The sequence below is a fragment of the Balaenoptera ricei genome, chromosome 9 (genome assembly GCF_028023285.1).
Source record: "Balaenoptera ricei isolate mBalRic1 chromosome 9, mBalRic1.hap2, whole genome shotgun sequence".
In the NCBI taxonomy this organism is placed as follows: Eukaryota; Metazoa; Chordata; class Mammalia; order Artiodactyla; family Balaenopteridae; genus Balaenoptera; species Balaenoptera ricei.
This window is the reverse complement of record NC_082647.1, coordinates 19,395,855-19,412,108: the sequence shown is the minus strand read 5'-3', so window position 1 is coordinate 19,412,108 and position 16,254 is coordinate 19,395,855. Positions and strand designations below refer to the sequence as shown.

The 16,254-nt window shown below is 41.6% G+C and overlaps 1 protein-coding gene across 1 annotated transcript in view; it reads left to right on the top strand.

The window, feature by feature from the left end:
• EXOC4 (exocyst complex component 4) overlaps nt 1–16,254 on the top strand; it is an 823,186-nt gene that overhangs the window by 652,161 nt on the left and 154,771 nt on the right. The gene's annotated exons all lie outside the window — the stretch shown is intronic.

The following is a 16,254-nucleotide window of genomic DNA, read 5'->3' as shown; positions in this document are numbered from 1 at the left end:
TCTCATTCTGCTTAACTTACTGTGTTTGGGGTCTCCTTTTCGCAGGCTGCAGGTTCGTAGTTCCTATTGTTTTTGGTGTCTGCCCCCAGTGGCTAAGGTTCGTTCAGTGGGTTATGTAGGCTTCCTGGTGGAAGGGACTGGTGCCTGTGTTCTGATGGATGAGACTGGATCTTGTCTTTCTGGTGGGCAGGACCGCGTCTGTTGGTGTGTTTTGGAGTGTCTGTGACCTTATTATGATTTTAGGCAGCCTCTCTGCTAATGTGTTGGGTTGTGTTCCTGTCTTGCTAGTTGTTTGGCATGGGGTGTCCAGCACTGGAGCTTGCCGGTCATTGAGTGGAGCTGGATCTTAGCGTTCAGGCGGAGTTCTCTGGGAGAGCTCTCGCCGATTGATATTACATGGGCCCGGGAAGTCTCTGGTGGTTCATTGTCCTGAACTCAGCTCTCCCACCTCAGAGGCTCAGGCCTGACCGCCGGCCGGAACACCAAGACCCTGTCAGCCACACGGCTTTTGGGAAGTCTGAGGTCTTCTGCCAGCATTCAGTAGGTGTTCTGTAGGAGTTGTTCCACATGTAGCTGTATTTTTGATGTATTTGTGGGGAAGAAGGTGATCTCCTTGTCTTACTCCTCCGCCATCTTGAAGATCCTGTCTCTTCACACAGATCGATCAAGGAAAAGCTTGAAGGCAGATTTAGGGAAATCTTCCATTACTCCTGTTGCTAGAGGATCCACATTTCATCTGGAAAGCACATAAATCTGGCAATCTCACTTCAGGCCTAGCCCATCCACCTTTTTTCTCTTTGTGCTTAGTCTGTTTCACTTGCTCATAGCAGGCCCTGTGCAGAGGCCTTGCCCCAGCCCTTCAGACCAGAGTTCCTCATGAAATGGCTCAGCCGACACCTCAGCTTCGGACGTGCACTGAAGCTGCTCCTCACGGGACACTCAACTCAAGATCTCATGTGTTTTTCTAACAATAAATCCAGACTCTAGTTCAAGAGCAGTCTCTGGGGCCTTAATTTGAATACTAGCTTTTTCACCTATTAGTTATATGACCTTGAACAGTCACTCAGCCTCTCTGTGCCTTAGTTTTCTCATCTGTGAAAAAAGATAATAATAGTTTTTCCCTCATAGGATTGTTTTGAAAATGTTAACCTTTTAGAACTGTTTTAACAAAATATTAAGCCCCACCTCCCAAATGATTAGCTGCTATTTTGATAATGACAATGATGACAGAGATTACCTTTACTACCATCTATGACCACACCCTGTATTTTATCATCCACTCTATAAGAGACTTAGATTTCTTACTGGTGTCCTCCCAGTTCTGATCATTTTAATGCCGCTAACCCTTTCTTATGTCTCCCCAAATTGGGCATGTACAAGCCAGCAGTGGACAATACATAGTTATTTGTTCTGGAATCCTCTCATCCCTTCACTTTTAGGACCCGCTGCTCCCTGCTCTGCCAAACTCTTTGTTAAGAACTCTTGTCTTAGACAGCTTACAAATTACCCTTGGAAACAGGGTCTCTTGACCTTGAGCCAAATCTGCAGTTTCTTCTTTCAAGTCAGTGAGTTACCCAGTTAGGAAAGAAACAAAGACATATGACTTGTTCATTGTGAGGTCTTCCTGGCTCCTAGTGAGTACCACTTCCTAATTGTTCAAAAACCATCATTGATAGTCTTTTCTAGAATTTTGCCTATAGTTCTAAACTCACCCAATTTTTGTTAATTTACCTTCTTTTCTTTTATGAACATCAGGGCATTTGCTCTCAGGCATTTTTTTCCATCTGCCAGGTTACCTCTAAGCTTATCAGCAGTGGTTCGGTGATTCTATGCTTTGAATTATTTCTGTGCCCCAAAGTTCTTGCCTAAATTTATTAAACCTGTCAGAATATTATATCATCTCAGTTACTTTTGACACAGTTAATTACTCCATCCTAAAACAAGTAAACATTCATTTACTTGGCTTCTAGAATTTCATTCATTTAACAAATGTTTATTGAGTACTTAAACCAGAGGTTGTAGATATAGCAATGAACCAAACAGAATACTGCTTTCATGGGGTTTACACTCTGTTGGAGATGGGAGAGAGGAGATAGACAATAAATATAATATATAAACCTACAAAGAATTTTAGAAGATACTAAGTACTATAGGGAAAATTGGAGTAGGGTGAATAGACTCTGGAGTGTAGGAGAAGGAGGTTGCAATTTTCAATAGGGTGCCCCAGGAAGCCCTGTCACGTTGAGGTTTAAGACTGCAAGGAGTTTTGGGAGTTAGAGAAGATATCTGAAAAGAGTGCCCTGACAGAGGGCAAAGGCCCTAAGGCAAGACTGCATGACACTTTTCAGGACCAGCAGGGCAGCCAGTGTGTTTGGGGTAAAGTGAGCAAGAAGGGTACTAGAAGGATGTCTGAAAGGGAACAGAAGGCCAGACCATGTAGGGCCTTGTAGGCCACTGTAGGGATATTGAGTTCTACTCTCACTGAAATAGGAGCCATTGCAGAAATTATGCTTACGAGCAGTATGATCTAAGTTTTATTTTAAAATGTAAGTATTGAGACTAGGCTGTGGGAGGACAAGGATGGAAGCAGGGAGACTGATGAAGACCTGTTGTAGTGATCCAGGTGAGAAATGAAGACAGCTCATACTGGTTGGTAGCAGCACAGGTGGTGAGAACTGATTGAATTCTGAATATATGGTTGACCCTTGAACAACCCAGCTTTGAACTTCATGGGTCCACTAATACCCAGATTTTTTCAATAAGTATAGTACCTGTATTTTCTTTTTTTTTTAATTAATTAATTAATATATTTATTTTTGGCTGAGTTGGGTCTTTGTTGCTGTGCGCGGGCTTTCTCTAGTTGCGGCGAGCAGAGGCTACTCTTCGTTGCAGCGCACGGTTCACTGATCGCGGTGGCTTCTCTTGTTGCAGAGCACGGGCTCGAGGCTTGCGGGCTTCAGTAGTTGAGGCTCATGAGCTCTAGAGTGCAGGCTCAGTAGTTGTGGCACATGGGCTTAGTTGCTCTGCGGCATGTGGGATCTTCCCAGACCAGGGCTCGAATCATGTCCCCTGCGTTGGCAGACGGATTCCTAACCACTGCGCCACCAGGGAAGCCCTGTATTTTCATTTTGCACATCTTTAAATTAACTAAGTGTGGGGAAAAGTTTGTGTTTGATTAGAGATCAGAACATGTGGAATCCAGAAAGAGAAAGACAAATATTGTATATTAACGCATATATGTGGAATCTAGAAAAATGGTACAGATGAACCTATTTGTAGGGCAGGAATAGAGACGTAGACATAGAGAACGGACATGTGGACACAGGGGGAAGGGGAGGGTGGGACGAATTGGGAGATTAAGTTTGACATAAATACACTACCGTGTGTAAAACAGATAGCTAGTGGGAACCGGCTGTATAGCACAGGGAGCTCAACTGTGCTCTGTGATGACCTAGATAGGGGCGGGGGAGGGAGATTCAAGTGGGAGGGGATATAGGTGTGCATGTAGCTGATTCATTTTGTTGTACAGCAGAGGCTAACTCAACATTGTAAAGCAATTTACTCCAATAAAAAAGAAAGAACATGTGGAATCAGAAGAACTAGGGTTTGGTTCCTGATTCTGTCCAAACTGTTTCAGCTTCCTGCCCTTGGGTGAGTCACTTATCAATCCTTTGTTTTGGAGGCAGAGATAGCAGTTTGTGGATTTTCAACTGTGCAGGGGGGTCTGCACCCCTAACCCCCACGTTGCTCAAGGATCAACTGTATTTGGAAGGGTCAGGCGACAGAATTCCTGCCAGACTGGATACAGAGTGTGAGAGAAAGAACAGTATCAAAAATAACTCAGGATTTTTCATTTGAATGGTGAAAAGTCATCTCAGTGATTGAGATGGCGGACACTGAAGGTTTGGGGGCAATGGATCAGGATTTAAATTTGGAGTGTCTTTTAGACATCCACATGGAAATATGGGGTAGGTAGTTGGATATACACATCAAAAGGAGAGAGGTCTGCCCTGGAGATACATATTTGGCAGCCATCAACATATAAAGAGTGTATATAAATGGTATTTAAAACCATGGACTGCATGAAATCTCTACGGGATTGAATATAAATATGACAGAGAAGAGGACTGTGGACTTTAAGAAGTTTGCAAGATGAGGAGAGACCAGCAAAGGAGACTGGAAAGCAACAGTCAGTGAAGTAGGAGGAAGATGAAGAGAATGTGGAGTCCTGGAAACCAAGTAAAGGGATGGAGGGATCCCCGGTCCCAATTCTGCTATTCAGTCAAGCATTAGAACTGAGCACTGATTGAGTGATAAATTGAACAACGTGGAGGTCATTGTGATTGTCACAAGAGTTACTTGTATGGACTAGTAGACAGGAAACCTGGATTGATATGGGCTTAAAAGAAGAATCTGGGAGTAGAGAACTTGTAAATGTAGGCAGAACTTTTACAGTGAGTTTTGCTGAGAAGGGGAACAGAGAAATGGGATAGTAGCTGGTGAACTGAGGCCACATGAAGAATTTTTTTTTAATTGTTTTGTGTGTTAGCTTAAATAGAAATAGTGCATGTTTATATTTGAAGAAAATTATTTAGGAGAAAGGGCAAATTACTGATGTCGGAAAGAAAGGGCAAGTTGCTGAAATTGTGTTTGAGGGTGGGATGCAATGCAACAAGTGTAGTAACTCGCTTTAGGCAGGAACATGGATGGTTCTGTTCACCATGCTCTGTCCTTCTCACAGGAATTGAGTTATTTCTCTGTCATTTATATTTCACCATTTTGTCCAAACAATGCACCTATCTCTATTATACTACTTTTTCTTGGAAAATACCCATTGCTTTTGGTTCTTGGTATATTGTGGTCATCAAGTATCATGATCCTTCCCCAAAGAGACTATACCACTTTGGTATCCCTCATGGCCAAATTCTCTGGAATGACGTCCACTATCACATCATTCCTTATACAGGGTATTATCTGTAGTCGTCTCCCACAGTTGCTGAATTACAGGCCCTGGATGAATTTATCTCAGGGTTGGGAAAAGTAATTCTGTGAAGCTTTGAAGGGAATTAAATAGAAAATCATTTACGTAGTTGTTACACAACAGCGCACGCACGCACACAACATATAACCCCATGGTGCCTTTTACCTATTACTTAATCAGGTTTTCCAGGCTCGGAAGAAAGTGTTTCCTCATTGTATGAGTCTGAAGATGCAAAGTGTCCTTACTTCCTCTCTTCCCATTTGTTGCCCTCCCCCAGATTGGCACCTGCTGAGGAGTAATTAGGGCAGTCCTAATTTGGACAGCCAAATCCTGATTACAGTGACAGGAAAAACAGGAAATGTTCTAGTTTTGCTGCCAGCAAATGGCTGACTTAAATAGAAATCCATATACAATTCAAATGATCCAAAATGATGTAACACTGGGGAAGGAGGAAGGGAGCAGGGAAACATTGCAATCTGATTCTTTCTCAGCAGATATCTTTTACTGAAAGGATCCAGTCCATAAGCTCACAATGCCCTCTGCTGAGAGCTGGCATGTTTTCCAAGTTTACCATGAGAACTTGAGTGTCCACTGGGAGTCTGGAGATCTGAGGAAAGGTCAGAAACATCTCACCTTTCTCTGAGCCCCTCACTCTGGAGAGAAGGCCTGTTCTATATAATGATGTCATGTTACGTGCTTTGGATAAAGAGAGGTTTCCTAAAAGTGAGGTGAGGACTAGAAGTCTTTTTCTTAATTAGTCACACCCCTTGGGGCTTAAAGGAGAACTCAGCTGTGAATTCTCTGGAGCTCTGCATTAGTGGTCAGGCAGTTGGTCTGTTGGTCTGCTACTTCCAAGCTGAGTGCTTCTCCCCCTTTGTCGTCCTCTTTGTCCTGAGGTACAAGCAGCAGCTTATGTGTCCCAGAATAGTCATTTGACAATGGAAAATCACAGTTTTTTTAAAGTTTCTGTCTGTTCCAATTTAGCATCAGTTCATTAATCAATTTTTTTTTTTTTTTTTTTTTTTGCCTTCCTGCATTGTGTTGGGCCTGGCAGAAAATACAAATAAAACATCTTCTAATCTTAGAGGCTCAGTTGATATAAGACACAAACATGTTTTTATTAGGGGAAGGTGTAACCATCCCCAGGGTCCACGTTTTACTACTTCTCCAAAGAGGCCTGAGAACTCATGCCAGGGCATGAAGGAAGAGCGACGTGGAGATAAACTTGTGATCAGCCATGGCAGAAACCAGATCTGGCACAGGGCTGGACACCTTGTTGGCCCTCAGCATGTTTATTGAGTGAAGGAGGAAATTCTTGACAGACCAGAGAGGATGAGCAAGCAGTAGGGACATGATGTGTGGAGGAGGGGTTGAGAAATGAAAATGACTGGAGGTGACAATGTAGTTGGGTAAGAATGAGCAGAAAAGAGTTTTGTTTTGTTTTTAAACTTCCCATATTAAGTACAGGAGCACCATCATAGGTCTTGGGAAGGAAGATGACCTACCTCGTCTGTCATCAGAGTGGTATCTTAAAAAGGTCTCAGTGGCCCCATTGTGCCAAAGAGCAGAGACTAGACACTGTAGGCTGTGACGGCTTGTGAAGCCCTTTGGGTTTCCTGTGTAGACAGAGACCAGGATCCTGAATGAATGAGAGTCTAGTTGAGCTGGCCTTGCTGTCTTTGCCAGCTAACTAACTTTGAACCTCAGGAGAGCCAAGGGCATATGCCAGAGAAACCCTCTGCAAGCTCCATGCCAGCCTGTCTTCCGGTTTGCCTCTTGAAACTGTGCTGTATGAACCAAACTGAACCAACCCACTCTCTGGGTTCACCTACCACTGATACATTCATTTTTATTAAATAGTGAAGAGATACAAAAGAACATTTATAAAATATGTACAGTATCTGGTTCATAGAGAGCACTCAGCAAATGAGAGCTTTTTTTATGTGCTCCTGTAACTTATTACCCGTAACTATATTTATCCCAGTGTATTGCAATTTAAAATTTCTTTATTATGTGTTATTTGATCAGTTGTTGGTTTACATGTCTTTCTCTCTCAAACACCATTTTTCAACTGTGGACTCGCATCAGAGTTATTTGAGGAGATCTTAAAACACACAACCTGGATTTCCCACACTAGGCCCACAGAGCCCTGGACCTGGGCAAGAGTAGTTCAAAAATATCCCCAAAGTGATTCTCGTATGTGTTACTGATCTCAAAACTCTGGGGCTCTAGAAGGAAGTTACTATGTCTTTTTCCCAACATTTAGCATGATATCTGCATTCAGGCCTTTCCCTCATGTTTATTGATCAAGTGAATAGCTTTACTTTTTCTAGTGCCCATCAACTGCCTTCCTGCCAAATACAGATGCTGCCCACCCAACCAGGTGTCCCACGAATCCCCTAGCAACAGCCAGTCAATTTCCCCGCACCTAACTCCATCAACCATGATCAGCGAGGAGCCAGCTGCAGTCAGTTTGAAGCAAAGCAAACTGGACTAGAATGGAAATACGCACTCTGGAAAGTACATGGTCACTGTGCAAGGGACTTTATAGTCATCGATTCATCTCGTCAGTCACAGCACTTCTGAAGGGTAGATTCTCCCAACCTTACAAATGAGAAAACAGAGGTTCAGGAAGGTTCATACCATTTATGTATGAACACAGAGTATGCAGGTCACAGAGTATGCAGATGGCTGTACGCACATGAGGAGCTAAGTCTGGCTCTGAAGCCCGAAGAAGAGGCAGTGGAATTAAAGAGGAAATGGGAAACTCAAGCAAAGGTTTCAAATAGTTCAGAGAGACATTATAATTGGAGCACAGACTCCAGAACAGTCACTATAGGCTCAGTTCAGGCTCTACCCTCATCAGCCACTAGACATGGGCAAGTTACTTAATCTCTGTAACTTGGTATATCATCTGTCAAATGGGAATAATAACAGGGCCTACCACACAGGGTATCAGGATTGAAGGAGTTAGTATATGTAAAGTGCTTAGAAGAATGCCTAGTTCGTGGTAAATACTAAATAAGTCTCAGCCAATGTTATTTATTGTTGCTGCTGTAAGTGGTGTTCTTGTTATTATTTACTTTTAAATTAATTCATTGATAATATTGTTGATATTTCCTAAGAAGATGGCAAAAAAATATTTTTATGCCATCTGTTACACCCCTGATGTTTTGTGCTTCAGTAATATCAGTCATTCATTCATTCAGTCTGTTACTTTATTCAATAATTATTTATTAAGCATTTCTGGAGTCCATCGTTACTCTAGAGCTAAGAGTCTAGAAGTGAATAAACTAAGCAACATTCTGCCTTAATGGATTTTTACACTCATTAATAGAAAATAATCAAGTATCAAACAAAATAAATTTCTCAGAAATTTTACATTCTTGGTCCACTCTGCTATAATTATTTTCTTCTTGGTTTTTTAAGTATCAAACAGTTATGACCCTTCATATGAGAGCTTCTCTATTTAAAGGTTGTTATTAAATTATCCCCAAAGGTTACCTCCTGTAAGCTCTGAAATTCCAAGTCCTTTTCCCTGGGTCCTCTTGAATTGTTTCTGTTTCCCATCACCCATCTCCAGAGTTATCGGATGTTTCTTAAGTTGTGATTCCAAGGTAGAAATACATAGCATCATAAAGCTCTCTTTATGATGAGTGTGATGTGAAAGACAACCTGATGTTTCTTTGCTCTTCCTATTTATTCTGCTCCATCTTATCTTAAGAGATTTTTTAGTTTTGTTTTTGTGTTTGTTTGGTTTTAATCGGCAGCATAGTACCAGCTTTGATTTCTGCATCCGTCATTGTCATGATCACGGTGTTGCTGGACGTTGCACTGCAGTTTGGCCAGCTACAGGTCCAGTCGTTCACAGTTGAAAATTGACTGCAGTAGCTTAATTTGGACCAGCCTTGTCCGGGGTTTATTTATCTAGCTTGGCTCCTAGTTTTTGAAGTGTCTGAAAGATTCAGTCTTGGAAAGTAAACATCATGCCCAGGCTGCCACCAAACAGTTGAATCCAATTAGCCCCACCTGCCCCTGGTTGTTTACCTAATGAAAGACTCAGCACCCCAGCTGTATCCAGGGACCAGGCACACTTGGATTTCCCAACTGTTCCAGAGAGGAAGCAGTGCACATCAGAGCCAGTCGACACCAGCAGATGTTTTCTGCATGAAATTCACTCGGCTGTGTCTAGAGGATGGACTCTTCCCATAGCAGCCTTATCACCTGTTCCAAGAGGTCCACCTATTTTCCTCTTCCTCCCGGGAACAGGTACAAATAGTTTCACAGACGGCTCTGTCTGTGGCCCGTTGAGCTGTGAATTAATTAGTAGATTATGGTCCTGGTAGTGGTGATTGACCCTATTCCTCTTGTGGAATAATTATTGTAGATTTAGTTCTCCTTTTTTGAGGCTATTTAGATATATCCTGGAATTTTGTAACCCACATAATCCCATTTATCTCAAAATTATAAACTAATAAATGCAATTAGTTAGGATGGGAACTTTGCCATTTGAATGAAAAATGAAAAATTCCCTTTAGGGTAATCGTATGTTGCTAATCAATGCTAATATTTCAAATCAGAATATTTGGAATTGCTTTTGGGATTGATGTGCATTACCATATGAATTAATAATTTATTGTTGAGGGCAATATATAGGTAGGCAGCGTGCTAGTTAATTTGGATTACTGTTTTTTTTTTTTTAATTTCTATTTATTTATTTATTTATGGCTGTGTTGGGTCTTCGTTTCTGTGCGAGGGCTTTCTCCAGTTGTGGCAAGCGGGGGCCACTCTTCATCGCGGTGCGCGGGCCTCTCACTATCGCAGCCTCTCTTGTTGCGGAGCACAGGCTCCAGACGCGCAGGCTCAGTAATTGTGGCTCACGGGCCCAGTTGCTCCGCGGCATGTGGGATCTTCCCAGACCAGGGCTCGAACCCGTGTCCCCTACATTGGCAGGCAGACTCTCAACCACTGAGCCACCAGGGAAGCCCTGGATTACTGGTTTTTAATAAGACAGGATCTATGAATATTAGTGAAGGCAGTAATATAATACCATGTTATTGAATTAAACCAGTCTTAAAAAAAATGCATAAGTAAATGATGTGAGTACCTTTAACATAGTATCCCGCTAAGCTATCTTTTCATTCCAGCGAGTGCTAAAATGAAAAATTCTAGATCCCAAAAACGTACAGTACCATCTCACACATACAGACCCAAACTGTCTCCTGAACCCTGGGGCAGATGGGAGCCAGGATGGATGAGCTCAAAGAAAACTGAGTTGGGTTTGGACTTCTCACTCTGTGGAGCAGAATTTGACTTGTAGTGTTGGGTATAAGAGGAATTGAACCAGTCAGCCACAGTTCTTTGTAGTTATGGACACTGAAATTTAACTTTTATATAATTTTCACATGTCACAAAATATTCTGCTTCTTTTGATTAAAAAAAAAACATTAAAAAATGTCAACCCTATTCATAGCTTACAACACATACAAAGTAAGCTAATGGGGCAAATTTGACAGACAGACCATAGTTTGTCCAACCCATTGTGTTGGACAGAGTCCTAATTATGAGGTTATAAACAATAAGTATAAAAGGAAGGCTTTTATTCATTTGCTTTCCAAAGGGGAAGAGTACTGTAGGCTGACATAGTCAACAGAGTCCTCCCAGAGAAAGTGAGGTTTTGAGGAGACTTTCCAGTAATAGACCACCTATGAATAAGTGAAGAGGAAGGTTTGACAATAATCACTCCTTGGTTCATTTGTCTTGAACGATGAACGAAAAGAATTGTCTTTTTTATGTTGGACTTTTTTTTTTTCCAGAAGGGGACACACCTGTATTCATTATTCTGACTTATACTGCATTCAGACAGGTATGGAGAGACCATGGCAATGTGATCTGTAATTTGGTTAAAATGCCAGATGGCTTGATGGCTCACCTAAGTCGTTCAGTGCAGAGAAATAGTAAAGGAAAACCACTAAAATGGTTTTAGCTTAATCAGTTGCCCAGTCTCCTAAAACTGAAGAGGGCTTATTTTTATGTCCAGTTCAGTTCTTATACACTTTCCAAATACCAGGTACTGTGCTAGGCGCTAGGAGCCCAAAAGCTAATGAGAAATCAACTCTGTCCTCAGTGAACTCATCATCTAGTAGGGGATGCCAACTGGTAAAGAACTGTGGTAGGACCACTGAGAGCAGAGGTATGTGTAAGGCAGTGGTTCTCACCTTTGAGTGTACATTGGAATCACCTGGGAAACTCTTAAAAATTTTGATGCCTGGGTCCCATCCCCAGAGATTCTGATTTACTAGGTCTTAGAAGTGGCCTGGGCGTCCAGTATTTTTTTTTTTTTTTTTAAACCTCCCCAGGTGCAGTCAAGATTGAAAACCTCAGGTAAAGGGTGATATGGCACAAAAGAAAGGACTCAGCTGTCCCAAGGGAAGAGCCGAGGTAATGTTTGATCAGTAGAGGCAAACAAGGAAGATGGAAAAAGGCTCTCTGGGCAGAGATAATACATACAAGCAGGAAACAGCATATCCCCTTCAAAAACCATTAGAATACTCACTGCGGGTAGGGTGTTCAGCCAACACAGGCAGGGATTTGACTGGGAGTAGTGAACAGAGAAAAAAGAGGAAAGCAGTAGCAGGAGATGAAGTCGAAAAGATAGATGCTCATGCCTTGCTAGGTTTGCACTTGGTCTTAGAATTAGGAATCAGTGAAGAATTCTAAGAAGGAGAAAACATGACTGCATTTGTACAATTTTAGAAAAATGACTCTTCCGACTAATTTGGTGAGTTGGACTGATGGTCTTGAAGCTCCAGGCAAGACACCCAGTTATAAGGTTACTGCCAAGTCCAAGTGAAAAATGATGAGGGTCTAAATATAGGCTAAGGGCAGTGAACCTGGACAGAAACAACAGATTTATAAGTTACTAAGCAGATGGAATTGGGAGGTTATGGTATCTGTGGGTAATGAGGATGACTCTGAGTTCCTGACTTAAATAACAGGATGGATGGTTGGACTGTTGACCAAAATAGTGAATACTAGATGTTCAGTGGGAGAGGGAAATGTGGATAATAAATGAGCTCCTTTGACTCTAATTTAAATAGCTGGTAGGACTTCCAAGTTCAGTTCTCCCGTTAACCTTTGTATATGCAGATCCGAGACTTAGAAGAGAGGGCAGCCCTGAAGATATTAATTTGGGAGTCTTTGGAATACAGGTGGGTCATGTCTGGCAAGAAGATGAGATTGCCCAAGTGAGACCATGCAGAATGATGTGGAATACCAACATGTAAAGTATGGACAGAGGAAAAGAACCCTCAGTTCGGCTAAGAAAGAGCTTAGGGGAAGATGATGATGTGGATACCAAAGGAGTAATATTTTAAGAAGGAAATAGTCAAAAGTATCAGATGCTTCTGAATAATCAGAGTATAAAGTAAAAAAAATACCCACGGATTGGTAGAGCAGTTTCAGGGAAACGGTGGTTCTAGAACCCTGACTGCAATTGATTTAATACTGAATTTTGACTTCAGTTAGAATTGTGGAGTGGACAGATTTAGGAAACCCTTTTCCTACTCCTAATACATAGAAAGTCCAGATAAAAATATGTGTCTTTAAGAATATATTTTAAATATGTAGCCAAATTCAAAAGAAAGAAAATTTTCCACATGCCTCAAATGAAGGAGGAACTAAAAGCCATAGCAACAAGCAAATGTTGAAGTTGAGAGGCCCACAAAGGTATCAGGACCACATATAGAGGTTGTCTTTGTCTGTTTGGGCTGCTATAACTACATACCAAAGATTGGGTGGCTAATAAACAACAGAATTTTATTTCTCACGGTTCTGGAGGCTGGAGTCCAAGATCATAGTGCTGGAAGAGTCAGGTTGCAGACTGCTCATTGCATTATCACCTGGCGGAAGGGGCTAGGGAACTCTGTGGGATCTCTTTTATAAGTCATTAATCCCATTCATGAGGGCTCCACCCTCATGACCTAATCACTTCCTAGAGGCCCTACCTCCGAATACTGTCAAATTGCTGGTAGGATTCCAACATGTGAATTCTGGGGGGGACACAAACATTCAGACCATAGCAGAGGTGAAGACCCAATAGGGGCCTAGCATATTAACACCTGCATGGCCTGAGATTTTATCGGTGCAGAAGTTGTGCATGGGGGTTTTCCACCTATAAATGGAACCAGGAAAACTCTGTGCTTGAGAATGAGCCACCCTACTTGGAGTAGAAAAAGTGGCCCCTAAAAGAAATCAGAATCCTACACATGTGACATGTGCAACTAAGGACCTCAATTTGTACCACCCATGTAGGGAGAGAGAATTTTAAGCCAAGACAAGGAAGGAAAAAAGAATCTTAAAATCTTATTTGGAACTGGTGAAACCTTTAGGATCCAGGAGAGGCAAATGCAACCCACCTAATAGTGACATCTGCAAAATGCAGGGCAAACGTGGGGTTCCTACAGAGGACGTGTCCCACTGAGGTAGAGCTTGCAGACCAGCAGAGCAGACCACGTGAGAAAACTCACCATCATGAGAAAAGAATGAAAATGCAGCTGATAGGACATTTGACATCCAAAGAATTACCAAAAAAGACAGAGACACATAAAAAGAACTTTACAATTACTGCTTTTAAAATATTTGAAGAGATAAAAGAAGGAATAGAATTCATAATACAAGCACAGGACAGTTTGGAGGGGAGAAGCCAGTGCATTTGTCTAGAAGTAAAAAATATGATCATTGAAAAATTTGCAAGAAGGAATAGATGGGTTAAATCATAGAGTAGATCCTGGAGGGAGACTTTACGAGTCGAAAAAGTGAACAACAGGTGAGAAAGTAACGTCAGTGAGTGGAGGCTGCACTCATTTGATGACAGTGTGTGTGAAGGAGAGAGAGGAGCTTTACTAGAGAGAAATGCTAGATCAAGAAAGAGATTCAGTCATTCATTCATTTAAAAAAATAACACAGGGGATTGAGGAATATTTTGAGAGCGACCCTAAATATGCAGAAAAAAGGAGGGGATCGTTGTGGGGTGGGGAAAGGGTCCCCCAGAGCCTAGGTAGAGGGATTACTGGAAGTGAAGGAGAATGAAACAGATTTGAAAGTATTTCTGTGGGGGATAGGAGGTGGGATGTTTGAAAGTATTTAATTAGGTCTCCTCCTTTCTTTGGCGGATGGGAAGAACGTGAGGGATAAGCAATGAGGAGATAAAGAAAGGGCAGAGGTTTAAAAAATAGCGATAGGCATTTAGGCTGCTTCTATGACCTGGCTATTGTAAATAGTGCTGCAATGAACATTGGGGTGCAAGTGTCTTTTTAAAAAAATAAATGTATTTATTTATTTATTTTTGGCTGCGTTGGGTCTTTGTTGCTGCACACAGGCTTTTCTTTCTAGTTGCAGCGAGCGGGGGGTACTCTTCATTGTGGTGTGCGGGCTTCTCATTGCAGTGGCTTCTCTTGTTGCAGAGCACGGGCTCTAGGTGCGCAGGCTTCAGTAGTTGCGGCACTCGGGCTCTAGATTGCGTTGGCTTCAGTAGTTGTGGCGCACGGGCTTAGTTGCTCCGCGGCATGTGGGATCTTCCTGGAGCAGGGCTCGAACCCGTGTCCTCTGCGTTGGCAGGCGGATTCTTAACCACTGTGCCACCAGGGAAGTCCTACAAGTGTCTTTCTGAATTATGGTTTTCTCTGGGTATACGCCCAGTAGTGGGATTGCTAGGTCGTATGGTAGTTCTATTTTTAGTTTTTAAGGAACCTCCATACTGTTCTCCATAGTGGCTGTATCACTTTACATTCCCACCAACGGTGAAGAGTGTTCCCTTTTCTAGACACCAAGGGGGAAATGCTGGTGGGGGGTGTGTGTGATGAGTTGGGAGATTGGGATTGACATATATACACTAATATGTATAAAATAGATAATAAGAACCTGCTGTATAAAAAAATAAATTCAACAAATATGTATATATTAAAAAAAAATAGCCATAGACCAAATGAGAGAGGAGGTCAATCAGAGACAGGTAAAAAGAATGCCAAAGAATGTTGAGGATTCTTCTGCTGTGGAATAGCATAAATTTGAAATGGTACCATTCTGTAAGACTGAATCCGGCACCCCACATATAAAAGTGTAAAAATTATATTGTGGGATTAATCCATAAATATTGCAGAAAAGATGCAAGAAAATAACAAAGAAAAAACAGAAATGGAAGATATCAGTCAGAGTGATTTGCGAGATCCCAGGGAAGAAGGTTCTGTAGTCTAATTTTTGTATTGCTGACCATAGTTACTATTAGAAAACTTTTGCTTGTAGTGAGAAGAATTCAACTATGGTTCCCTTATTTATTCTAGCTTATTTTCAGATTACCAGGGCAGTATTGCTCCCTACATCATGAAATCTTGTTACCTCAAGTTAGGTTGTCATGAGTCAAGGTTTTTAGGCATCAACAACTTCTGTCTACAAACATTAATTGTCTGTTTGGTAAAGGATTTTACCATATGTCCAAGCATATACACCGTGTATATATTGTATATTTAGAAGCACATCATGTTCTTCAGTATAACCCTTATACCAACATAAATTCATGCCTGTGATGGAGGGGAAAACCTCCTATAGTCTTGGTCAACTTCAGAGAACTAGCCAGCTAATTAGCAATCCCTTCATAAATAAATGTCATTCTGTCACCTAGAATTGCTGAGGGGGATTTTTAGACCATTGAAATTAGTTATAGTGACAGAAATGTTGAACAGAAAGGGAAGCTTCTTAGTTAAGTTGAAATTGAACGTTTACAGTGAATTTGCAGGTACATTTTGGAAAGAGCCGTGTTAATAGCTCACCCATGGGCCCTATTAAAGGAGTTGAAGCCTGTCACTCTAGGTCAGTTGTCAAAGCCCACTGGAGAGAGCAATAATCAAAGACTTTTCTGCCTGACATCAGGGGCAGAAGATTTCTCTATGATGGTAGATTTACTTTGAATAGAGGGGTGTCCATGGTTCAAAAAACACCTTCAAGTAGAGCTAATTGGAAGTTTAAACCAAGAGGTCAGAGAACAAGTTTTTGTAACATTTCCATCACCTTTCAGGTATCATTTATGTTGTTGCACTCTTTTGTATGGTTAACCCACTTTTTATTTGTTCAACATCTTTCTCGAAAGAATCCCTACCTACCCCCACCCCCCAAACCTACCATACACTTTCATTTATTCTAAGGGATTAACTATGATAAGGGGAACTAATTAATATTATTAGTTTCACAATTACTCAACAATAAAGAAACTAAAAATG